The sequence below is a fragment of the Rana temporaria genome, chromosome 3, assembly GCF_905171775.1.
Source record: "Rana temporaria chromosome 3, aRanTem1.1, whole genome shotgun sequence".
NCBI classification, from domain to species: domain Eukaryota; kingdom Metazoa; phylum Chordata; class Amphibia; order Anura; family Ranidae; genus Rana; species Rana temporaria.
Window position 1 is genome coordinate 358,174,221 of NC_053491.1, and position 12,928 is coordinate 358,187,148.

Consider the following 12,928-nt stretch of genomic DNA (forward strand, 5'->3'; position numbering starts at 1 on the left):
TCAATGTCTATGGACACCACTATCCTAGTGGGAGAGGCAAAATTTGGAATCTGCATGTGTGTGAACAGTCTTCTAAGATTGGTGTCAGTAGATTTACCCGGCATGAACCCCGTCTGGTCTATGTTTACCAGAGAAGGGATAACGCCTGCCAGTCTCCTGGCCAGAACCTTCGTAAGGATTTTTAAATCCATATTGAGCAAAGCTATCGGCCTATATGATGCGCATTCCAGAGGGTCTTTGCCCGGCTTGAGAAGCAAAATCATATATGCATCTAACATGGATTGAGGCAGTTGCTGATTTTGTACACAATATGAGAGCAGGGCAGTAAGTCTGGGTGCTATCTGATGCGCATACGCCTTATAAAAATCCGCCGGAAAACCGTCGGGACCCGGAGCCTTATGGGGGGGAAAAGCGAAAATTGCCGCCATCACCTCCTTTTTAGTGATCTCAGCCTCCAAGACCCCCCGGTCATCATCAGAGAGCCTCGGAATGGAGAGACCCCCCAACAATGACTTCAGCGCCGATTTGTCATAGGAAGGGATGGGTGAATATAAGGCATAAAAGAAGTCCTGAAACTCAGCAAGTATGTCACTGGGGTCACTAGCCAGACTTCCGTCCCTACGCCGAATAACCGGGATATTCGCAAGTTGTCGAGAATCAGCTACTAAATTCGATAGGAGCTTCCCGTTCTTATCACCCTCCGCAAATTGAGTATCAGCCCTGTGTTTCGCTTCTGTATGTGCCAGGTTGTTAAAGTGCAGAGTGAGTTGTCTTTGGGCTTCTAGCAAAGCCGTATACGTGGAAGCAGACGGGTTACTGGCGTTATGGTCTGCGCACTCCCTCTCTCTGTCCTGCAACAACTGAACTTCCGCTTGTTGTTCCTTCCTCTCTTTTTTAATTGCAGAAATACATTCTCCCCTCACTACCGCCTTAAAGGCGTCCCAAACTATAGGAGGATCAGCAGATGCAGGATTGGTATCCCAATACTCCAGAACCTTTTCCATCAGATGAGCGTTTACTGTGTCGTTTTGAAGCCAACCAGGTGAAAGTCTCCACCCCCTGGACTCCCTCCCGGAAGAGAGAGCCAGGGAGACAGAAAGAGGGTTATGGTCAGACAACCCCCCCGCCAGGTAAGCAATGTCCCCCACCCATGACAGCACCAGAGGACTACCGAATGCAAAATCTATCCTGGCTGATGAGCGATGTGTCTGCGAGAGATGAGAAAAGCATCGAGCAGTAGGGTTCTTCGCCCTCCACATCTCAGACAGCCCAGCCACCGAAGCTCAGGCGACTAGATCAGCCGAGCCCAATCTACCCACATTGGAGGAATCCAATGCGTCTAAGGTAGCATTGAAATCTCCCATGATTAAAAGTGGGAGGTGTGTGTAAGGGGCCAGCTTAACCAGCAAATCATACAAACATTGTACATTAAATGGTGGGGGTAGGTAGACATTCACCAGCACCATTTTGCAGTAAGAGATATCTAATACCAGGGCCACATACCGCCCCCCCGGATCGGAGACCACATGGTGAATAGTGCAGGGGACCGATTTACTAATAAGGACCCCCACCCCTCTAGCAAAGGTGGAGTAAGTGGCATGGAAGGCCTTTTGGATCCATGGTCTCCGCAAGGCAAGTATTCTGTTGCCATCCAGGTGAGTCTCCTGCAGGAGGACAATATGTGGCCTTACCTGTTTCAAGTACTGGAACACCGAGGCCCTCTTAAACTTACTGTTAAGGCCCCGTACATTCCAGGATACCACCTTAATTAAATTAGCCATATTCATACATTGTACACAGTGGGAAAACCAGGCCCGCCCGTCTCATAGACTGGTCATATACATGAAACAGTGAGGCATCACAGGACCCCCTCACGGGATGGGCAAACCCCATAGATAGAGAGCGAGAAGCTGAGCAAAAAAACCCCCCCTTAGTATAACCATACCCCAAACCACCCCCCCCTGCCATTATACCAGATAACATTTCCCGGTATGCGGCTTTAAGTCCCGATAACCTGAACCACCCCCACTAAACTAAAACAAAAGTGGAGGAGAAAACAAACTTGAGAAAAATGACCGTTCGTTCAATTGTTCAGCAGTTCCCAAACCAAAAAAATAAGAAGGGAAACTGTCTTGCTAGAACTGTAAGCTCCGCACCATTAGGCAGGAGTGTCTGATCGGGTATCATGTAACCAGAGAGGATCATCAAACATACAAAAGAAAAAGTCCCAATATAAAAGGTAAAAAATAAAAAAGGCAATGAGAAGAGCCTCCAGACCAGACTATACAGTGCAGGAGTGCCATCTAGTGTTCAAAAAAAAAAAAAAAATTTGTATCAAAATGCTCAGAACCAAGCACCCAGCAGTGAATGACAAAAATTGAAAGAAAATATCAAAAACCGAAGCAAAAACCCATGTCATCCATCCTCCGGAACACAGAACAAGGCATGTTGAGTGTTGAAACTTGCTGCTTGTACCCCTCCGACCTTGCGCCCACCTCACGGATTCCGATCGAGCCAGTCAGATGCTTCCAGTGGAGAATCAAAGAACTTGACCACTTCTTTGTGTTGCACACGCAGCTTGCTTGGATACAACATACTGTACGGAATATTTCTCTCACGCAGCCTCCTTCGTACCTCATTAAATGAACGCCTCTTCCTCTGGGTCTCCGCCGAGAAGTCGGGGAACAGCATCACCTTGGTGTTCTGAAATTTTAGCTCTGGGCGTTTGCGTGAGGCAGCCAAAATCATGTCCCGGTCCCGATAGTTGAGGAACCTCACCAGGAAAGGTCTGGGATAGTTCCCTGGGGGACGCCTGCCGAGGGGCACCCGATAAGCCCTTTCCACCACATATGTAGGAGGGAGCTCACCCAGTTCAAGTAGGTCTTTAAAGAATTGTTCTGCGAAGGCTGCTGAGTGCACTCCCTCAACCCCTTCCGGCAGTCCAACCACCCTCACGTTATTCCTTCTCTGCCTGTCTTCTGCATCTTCAGCTCTGCTTTGCAGCGACTTCACCATCGATTGCAATTCAGCCAATTGATTGCCATGTGAGTGAGACACATCCTCCACCTCAGAGATCCTGTCTTCAGCTGCAGTAAGCCTCCCCCGAAACTTATCCAGATCATGCCTAATCAGCGTGCACTCAGAGGTAAGATGATCTATGCTTACCATCACTGCCGCCTTGCTGACTGTAATGGCTTCCAGGATGGGACGTGTAATAGCCTCCTGAGACGCATCTGGGGCCGGTGAGGCCGATGGAGAGCCTGCCTGCGAGCCCTCAGAGCCGGAGTCTGATCCTGTAATCGCCACTGCTGCGGATGCCATCCTCGCAGCGTGCTGTCTCTCCTTCTTAGTGAGAGGAGGGGAGAGCAAGATGGCGGCGGCGGGACTCGTGTCTGGGCCGCGTGTAGAGCGGGTCCCACGCTGGCTCTTCTGGGCTTGCTTCCCCGGTCTGGAGGCCCCCTTTCTCATGACCAGGATCCTCTGCACCTAATCCGGTACCGATCGTACCGAAAATCAGGCCCGATAGTTCCGATCCTAGGATGGTTTGTCAGGATAGGCACGGAGCTCACAGAAAGCACGTCCTGCTGTCTTCACATCCGGCCACGCCCCCACAAATAGATTATTAAATGTGCGTGTTCAATTCTGTCTTTAACACCTCCCCTTCAGGCTGGAAAGCAGCGGATCAGGGGGGAAAAAAAAGCTCTCATGCCATTACAGCTTGGTTCCTACATGTGTGATGAACTGAGTCTGCTCAAACACTTTAAAAAAAATTATCCTTTCTTTTTAAAAGGTGAAAAACACTTGGATGCTCATAGAGCGTGGTTTGGGTTAATACCAGGTGTGCGCAATTACAAGCTCACCCAAACTAGAGACTGCAATTTGTTCATGTGATTTCAATTGCTTCATTACTAGCACTGTTATAAAATGCATGGATCGATCATTCCTCAGCTGCCCTCAGAAGGGGCAGGCTGGCAGAAATTCTGTTGCTAAACACAAATGTGGTTTGTTGCATGTGTTTTTTTATTTTGCCAATGGTTTTTGTTTATTTTTAAATGATGTTCACTTTGATGTATTTGTCTATGCGACCTTATTTTATGAAAAATGTGTCAAGATGTGACTTTAAAACTATGTTTATTTTGATTATTGAAATGTATTTTTGTTTGTGTGTTTGTTTGTCTTTTTTTGCTTTCCTTGTTTTGTTGACCAATAAAAATTACTTTAAAATTTGGAAGTTTGTTTTTTGTTACTTTTTCATGCTATATTTTGACAGCTGCAGCTGAAATAGGTTTGGGCCTAACAAATTATGTGTGATTTTTGTCTAAGCTTCTTTCCTGGTGTGTAGGCATGAAATGTTTGCCATGTTTAATCTCGAAATTAAAGACAAACTGGTAAGTATTTTCTTTTTTCTGCAGTGGTCCTCAGCCCTCAAGTACCCCCGACAGGACATGTTTTGTGGATTTCTCTTATCAAGAATTGCTGTCCAGACTGTCTTTTAAAGCACATGTGCAAGATGAAGTAAAACCTGCAAACATGTCCCGTGGGGGGGGGGGGGGGTTTGCTATTGGTGGACAGGCTTGACGTGCTGATTTACAGCACTGTGCTTAAATCTAGCGCAAGGCAATCCTATTCTAATTGTGGGTGTTTGAGGGAAGCCAAGTGAGTGTTAGAACCCCTGCTTTGTGTTTTTTTTTCAAGCGCGCCGTCCGGGGAAGAAAAAGATGTGGACGAGAAGGCTGGCGGACCGAGAAGAAGACAGGAGAAGACACAAGATGCGGACAAGGAGGCCGACGGAAGGAGATGAAGATAGGAGAAGACACCGGGCAGACGAGGAGGCTGAAGGACGGAGAAGACAGGAGAAGACACCGGGCAGACGAGAAGGCTGAAGGACGGACGGAGAAGATAGAAGAAGACGTCGGACAAGATGTGGACGAGAAGACCCAAGAAAGAAGCAGCGGAAGAAACCCGAATGGAAGAAGAAAAGAAGATTTTATTAAAAGATTTGTCAAAAACCGGCTACTGTCATTTTTAACACTTTTGACATTTTTTGGGGTGAAATGGTAGAGGTACAATGTACCCCATTACCATTTCACACAGGGGGGGCCAGGATCTGGGGGTCCCCTTTGTTAAAGGGGTCTTCCAGATTCTGATAAGCCCCCCGCCCGCAGACCCCCACAACCACCGGGCAAGGGTTGTGGGGATGAGGCCCTTGTCCCCATCAACATGGGGACATCCTCCCCATGTTGAGGGCATGTGGCCTGGTGCGGTTCAGGAGAGGGGGGGCCCGCACTCTGTCCCCCCCTCTTTTCTGCGGCCGGCCAGGTTAACGTGCTCGGATAAGGGTCTGGTGTGGATTTTTAGGGGGACTCCACGCCATTTTTTTTTTAAATTTGGGGTGGAGTTCCCCTTAAAATCCACACCAGACCTGAAGGGCCTGGTATGGATATTTGCCGGGAACCGCACGTCTTTTTTTTTTATTTTTTTTACGGCGGGGTTCCCCTTAATATCCATATCAGACCTGAAGGGCCTGGTAATTTAATTTGGGGGAACCCCTACACATTTTTTTTTTTTGTTTTATGAATTAATCCTGTCAGAATTGTCAGAGCCGACAATTCATTATAGCCGCGTGTGAATTTTAAATGTCTTTTTTACCTTCTGAATGTCACTTTGTGCAGGGGCAGTTCTAAGTGCGGGAAAAATGCGCTATTTCACATGCTGACATTACACCCCCCCAGGTACGAAATTTAAAGGAATATTTCACTTTTATTGTTTCACTTTAAGAATTATTAATTTCACTGCTCCCGAAAAAACGGGCGTTTAAAAAAAAAAAATCATTGATACATGTCCCCTGGGGCAGGACTGAGGTCCCCAAACACTTTTTAGGACAAAACTTGCAGATTAGCCTTTAATAATAACACTTTTGATTTCTCCCATAGACTTCTATAGGGAGAACGGCGCGGCTTTACATATTACTTTCAATGCGCCGGCTGCCACGCTGGTTCATGCGCCTAATTAAGGCTTCACCCGGCGCACTAATTAAGGCATGAACCAGCGCAGCGCACAGAGCATAGTAAATCAGCCCCACAGTGTCTTTTCTACCAGATAGATAGATAGATAGATAGAGCAGGAAGGCTAGTCAGTATAGTTATATCTACAGTTTGTAGAGAATATATTCACATCCCTAGGAGTTGTCAATATATTTATAAACTGTATAGCTCAGCTAGATCTGCTATTAGTATCTGTCAGGCAGGAGATTGTTCTTCATGCAGTGCTCTAACGTGTTGTATTGCCTGCATTAGGGATTAGCTTAAACATAGTACTCCGTGTTATTCAACGTGTGCTAGTTAATTGCACATACACACATTACCTGTTACTGCACGTGTGCAATTTATTTGCACAGAAACGCAGTCGCTGCTAATGCAAGTGGGCTATTGAATTGCACAGAAACGCAGTCGCTCTTACTGCGTGTGTGCTGTTTAATAGCAATTAAACGCAGTTGGTGTCACTGCATGTGTGCTGTTACATAGCACCTGAACGCAGTCGCTCTTACTGCGCGGGTGCTGTTTAATACCACCTAAACGCAGTTGGTGTCACTGCGTGTGTGCTGTTACATAGCACTTGAACGCAGTCGCTCTTACTGCGCGGGTGCTGTTTAATACCACCTAAACGCAGTTGGTGTCACTGCGTGTGTCCTTATACATAGCACTTGAACGCAGTCGCTCTTACTGCGCGGGTGCTGTTTAATACCACCTGAACACAGTTGGTGTCACTGCGTCTATTTTGTTACATAGCACCTGAACGCAGCCGCTCTTACTGCGCGTGTGCAGTTTAATACCACCTGAACGCAGTTGGTGTCACTGCGTCTGTTTTGTTACATAGCACCTGAACGCAGTCGCTCTTACTGCGCGTGTGCAGTTTAATACCACCTAAACGCAGTTTTTGATGCAATACTTTGCACATGGCTCTTTATTGCGCTCCAATTACAGTTATTGGGAGGGGTTGCAGTGTTGTGTTGTGCCTAAGGCCCATTTTTTCTGCCCCTGTTTAACAGGGGCGCCTAATAACAATTCTTGATGCAATACTTTGCACGTGGCTCCTTGTTGCGCTCCAATTACAGATATTGGGAGGGGTTGCAGTGTTGTGTTGTGCCTATACGGACACATTTTTGTGCCCCTGTGTAACAGGGGCGTCTAATAACAATTTTTGATGCAATACTTTGCACGTGGCCTAAGGCACAATTTTTGTGCCCCTGTGTAACAGGGGCGCCTAATAACAATTTTTGATGCAATACTTTGCACGTGGCTCTTTGTTGCGCTCCAATTACAGTATGTTTGAGGGGTGCCCTTTTTTCTACAATTTTGCTTTCACAAAAAAATAATGGCCCCCCCACCACCCCTAAAATAATCGAGATATTGTTGCCACACAGCACGTGCGCAAGCAGTACTAAATTACTTTGTTCTTATAATAATTTCATGTTGTGCAGGGACATTTCTAAACACGTGCCACTACTATAGACACACAGCAGGTGTGATATTAAAAGGAATTTTTCATATTTTTTTTTCACTTTAACCTCTTGACCACTGGGCACTTAAACCCCCTTCCTAACCAGACCAATTTTCAGCTTTCGGTGCTCTCACAATTTGAATGACAATAACTCAGTCATACAACATTGTGCCCATCTGAAATTTGTGTCCTTTTTTTCCCACAAATAGAGCTTTCTTTTGGTGGTATTTGATCACCTCTGGGTTTTTGCGCTATAAAAGAAAAAACACTGAAAATTCTGTAAAAAAAAAAAAAAAAATCTTGTTTCTGTCATATTGGCAGGTATTGCAGAGTATGGGGGGGTATTGCAGAGTATGGGGGGTATTGAAGAGTATGGGGGGGTATTGCAGAGTATGGGGGGGTATTTATTGCAGAGTATGGGTGTTATTTATTGCAGAGTATTAGGCCGGGTACTCACGGACAAACATGTACGGTGAAAGCGGTCCGTCGGAACATTTTCACCGTACATGTCTGCCAGAGGGCTTCTGTACGATGGTTGTACACACCATCGTACAGAAGTCCGCGCGTATACAATACGCGGGGCGTGTCCGCGGTGTCGCCGCGCCGATGACGCGGTGTCGTGGGCGGCCTGCCTTTAAAATGCTTCCACGCATGCGTCAAAGTCATTCGACGCATGCAAGGGCCGGCGGGCGCCTGGACATGTACGGTAGGTCTGTACTGACGACCGTACATGTCCGAGCGGGCAGGATTCCAGCGGACTGTTTTAAAACAAGTCCAGGAATATTTGTCCGCTGGGAAAAGGCCCGGTGGGCAAATGTTTGCTGGAATTCGGCCCACACACGACCAAACATGTTTGCTGAAACTGGCCCGCAGACCAGTTTCAGCAGACATGTTTGGTCGTGAGTACGGGGCCTTAGTGTTATTTATTGCAGAGTATTGGTGTTATTTATTGCAGAGTATTGGTGTTATTTATTGCAGAGTATTGCGCAGGGATGGATGGCTGGATCTGTGACTGCATTTGTCACAGATCCAGCCCACAGCAGCTGCTGCTGCTTCCGCTCTCCCCCCTCTCCTCTCACACTGTACCGATCGGTACAGTGTGAGACGCCGGTTTGTTTACAAGTGATCGCTCCGTCATTTGACGGAACGATCACGTGGTAAACGGCCACTATCAGCGGCAATTTACCGCGATCTGTGATGCGCCGGGTCTTCTAGACCCGGCGCTCACAGATGATTCTGGGAGCGTTCCCCAGGGGGCGCGCGAGTGAAGGATTCTGGGAGGACGTCCCAGGGACGTCCTCCCAGAATAACTCCTGGGAGGAGAATAACTCCACCGCACTGTGGGGAAGTGGTTAAGCATCATTAAAATCGCTGCTCCGGAAAAAACGGACGTTTTTAAAAAAAAAAATTCCATTGATACATGTTCCCTGGGGCAAGACCCGGGTTCTGAAAGACGTTTTCCAATATTAAATTGAATATTGGTCTTTAAAATGAGCGTTTTTGAATTCGAACGTTCGAGTACCATAGACTTCAATGGGGTTCTAAATGTTCGTGCGAACCCGCGGTCTGTTCGAACGTTCTGGTGCGAAGAACCGAACCCCGGTATGTTCGGCTCATTCCTAGTTGCCATAAACACATTTTTTGACACATCACCTATAATTAATGATGGACCATCAGCATCAGTGCCAGTCTACACAGAAACCCACCACATAAGTACCAGTTTCTGCAATTATATCCACCCAGCATCTGTGTCAGTTTAGGAAATAATAACCCCCATCCTAAATGGCAATTTCCAATAATAATAACCAAAAACATCAGTGCCAATTTACAGAACAACAACCAAAAGCATTCGTATCAGTAGCAGCAATAATAACCCCCAGCATGACATCAGTGGCAGTTTACGCAATAACAACCCACATCATTGGTGTCAGTAACAGCAATAATAACCCCCAGCATTATAGATTAACATTCCTTCATATACAATTATTTACACTAACCTAAGTGGAGAAGAACCTCCACTTGCTGTCACTGTCACAGTGGATAGGGCAGATGCTGCAGTGGGAAGTGGGAACATGTTCCCAAAGGTGAACTTATCCTTTAACTACTTTCCTATGGGCACTGTCACCCCCTTCCTGCCCAGGCCAATTTCCCCCCTTCAGCGCTGTCACACTGTACCTAAATGACATTTTTATCTTTTAGTGGTTTTTAAACATCACTGGGGTATTTTATTTTTTGCTAAACATGAAAAAAAGACAGACATTTAAAAAGAATATGGATTTCTTAGTATGTTGCCATAAGTATTTATCTTCTTCGCTGATTGGCACTATCGATGCTACACTGATTGGCGGCACTGATGGGGCAGCACTGATAGGCACCACTGATGGGCATTGATAAGGCGGCGCTGATGAGGTAGCACTGATGGGCACCGATGAGGCAGCACTGATGGGCAATGATAGGTGGCACTGGCACTGATGAGTTGCACTAATTGGAACTGATGAGCTGCACTAATGGGCAGCACTGATGGGCTCTGATAGGTGGCACTGACAGGCAGCACGTATGGGAACTGATGAGGCAGCACTATTATGTGGAACTGATGGCCTGCACTGATGGGCACTTATAGGTAGCACTGATGGGCACTGATTGGTGGCACTGGCTAGTTGAACTTATGGGCACTGGCATTGATTGGATGGCACTGATATGTGGCACTGTAGAGGGCACTGGCACTGATGAGATGCACTAATGGGCACTGATAGGTGGCACTGATGAGCTGCAATGATAGGTGGCACTGGCATTGATTGGATGGCACTGATAGGTGGCACTGGCATTGATTGGATAGCACTGATAGGTGGCACTGGCATTGATTGGATGGCACTTATAGGTGGCACTGGCATTTATTGGATAGCACTTATAGGTGGCACTGGCATTGATTGAATGGCACTGGCATTGATATAGCCCCCCCCCCCCCCCCAAAAAAAATAGTTAACCACTTCAGGCTTCAGGTACACACACTTCTGCACAATTAGACCTTATTTGTATGACAGTGTCAGGAAGGGCACGCCAGCAATCAAGCTATGGTCGTTCCTCTGTCCCGCCCCAATAGGCTATTTAAACTGCCTTACTTCCTTGAATCAGTGCTGTCTGGTCTACAGCGTTACCTGAGACCTCTGATTGTTGTTTACCTGCACTCTGCTCCAGCTGACTTTACCCGGCTTACTCTGACTACCCTGTTTATCCGCCTGCATCTGACCTCGGCCTGTGTTGACGACGTCCCTGCCTATTCCTCCTGCTACCTTGCTGCCAGCCTGTTGCCGAACCTGCTTGTATCTGACCCTGCTCCAGTGTTCACCTGCTTTGGACTTGTGTGTTTACTGCTTCAGTCCATTCGTCTGTACCTGCCTGAGCTCCTAGTTCCAGTCCAGCTGAATAGTTCCAGTCCAGTCTGCTGAACGATCCCTGTGTGTCCTGGTTCCAGTCCGCTGAGTTGAGCCCGTTGTTCCTGGTTCCAGCCCAGCTCGTCTCCCAGCAAGTTTGCCAGGCTCTCGTGCGACTCTGCACTCCTGCGCCTTCTGTCTTCACTATCAGGGGCCTTGAGTCAGAGGTGTAAGGGAGGCCTCCCTCTGCATACCAGACTCTTCCACCAGGTACGTGACAGCCATGCCAGAGTCTGTGCAGGGAGCCAGTTCCATTGAGGGATTCCGCTTACACCTTAAAGACGTCATCCAGACTGTTAAAATCGCACAAGATGCATACACCCGACTGGAAGAACGTGTCCATGCTCTTTCCTCAGCTACTATGGCCCCGCAAGGAGCTACTTCAGCAATGACAATGTTACCTCCAGAACCCAGGGTTCCTGCACCTGAAAGATTCACTGGTAATCGCAGTGAATTTCGGACATTTCGCAATGCCTGTGAACTATTTTTCCCTGCAGCCACGCACTTTCTCCCTGGAGGCCACCAAAGTTGGATTCGTCATCTCCTTACTACAGGGCGAGCCCCAGTCGTGGGCTCACCGCCTACTAGAACAAGGAGCTGACTCTCTAACCTGCCTAAGTGACTTTTTTTACTCTATGGCCCAGCTCTACGAGGATCCTCAGCTGGCTGCAACTGCGGAAGCAGCTTTACACACCCTCCGGCAAGGTCACAGAGCAGCCGAGGACTATGCTTCCGACTTCAGGCGCTGGAGTTCTGACACCAGCTAGAACGATGCTGCCCTCCGCCATCAATTCCACATTGGTCTTTCTGAGCCTTTGAAAGACGAGCTGGCCAGAGTTGGCGTCCCCCATTCTCTGGACAATTTAATTAATCTGGCAATCCAAATTGATAGCCGATTACGGGAACGGAGATCAGAGAGAGAGTTGAAGCCGCCCTGCCCGACTTGGAAGTTGCCTCGAGCCTCTAACTCCAGTGGTCTGACATCTTCTACCCCTGTTGCACCCACATCTAATATTCCTGAACCTAAGCAGTTTGGCATGCTCCTTCCCTCACTTTCCCCTGAGGAACGTCAATACCGACGACATGAAAATCTCTGCCTATATTGTGCGAGACCAGGACATTACGTGAGATCCAGCCAAGATTCCCAAGGGCCAAACTATCTTCTCTGCCAGCATGCCCATCCTGCCAACTCACCTGGTTCTTCCTATTGTACTACAGCTTCCTGGAAGAAGTATTCCTGTTTCCGCTATAATCGACTCCGGAGCCTGTAGCTGCTTTATGGATTTATCCTTCATTACAAGACATCAAATTCCTTTGCAACCCAGGGCCCAAGGACTTTCAGTATATCTGGCCGATGGGTCTGCCATTAAATCCGGACCGGTGACTCAAGAGACTATACCCTTGCCTGTTGTTATAGCCGGTAGTCACAAGGAACTGCTATGCCTAGATGCCATTTCGTCTCCTATGTTCCCCGTAATCCTTGGCATGCCGTGGCTCCAAGCACATAACCCTCTTATCAACTGGGTCGAAGGGGAAGTCAAGTTTCACTCTCCCTACTGCCTCCAACATTGTCTGCCAAAATCCTCTCTTGATCCGCCATCCTTGCTATGTTTGGACTCTGATGCTGAAACCCGCTTATCTGTACCAGTTGCATACCATGACTTTTTAGATGTGTTTAGTAAAAAGGGAGCTGAAACTCTCCCTCCACATCGGCCATACGACTGCCTGATCGATCTCATCCCATGGGGTTGAGGTCCCGTTTGGACAGATTTTTCCTCTGTCAGAATTGGAGCTTGTCGCCCTAAAAGACTATATAGACGATAATCTCAAGAAGGGCTTCATTCGCCCCTCCACTTCCCCGGCTGGAGCGGGTATCTTTTTTGTGGAGAAGGATCATTCCCTTCGTCCATGTATAGATTATCGTGAGCTCAATAAAGTTACGGTCAAGAACCGTTATCCCTTGCCCTTGGTACCCGAATTGTTCCAGAGGTTGGGAG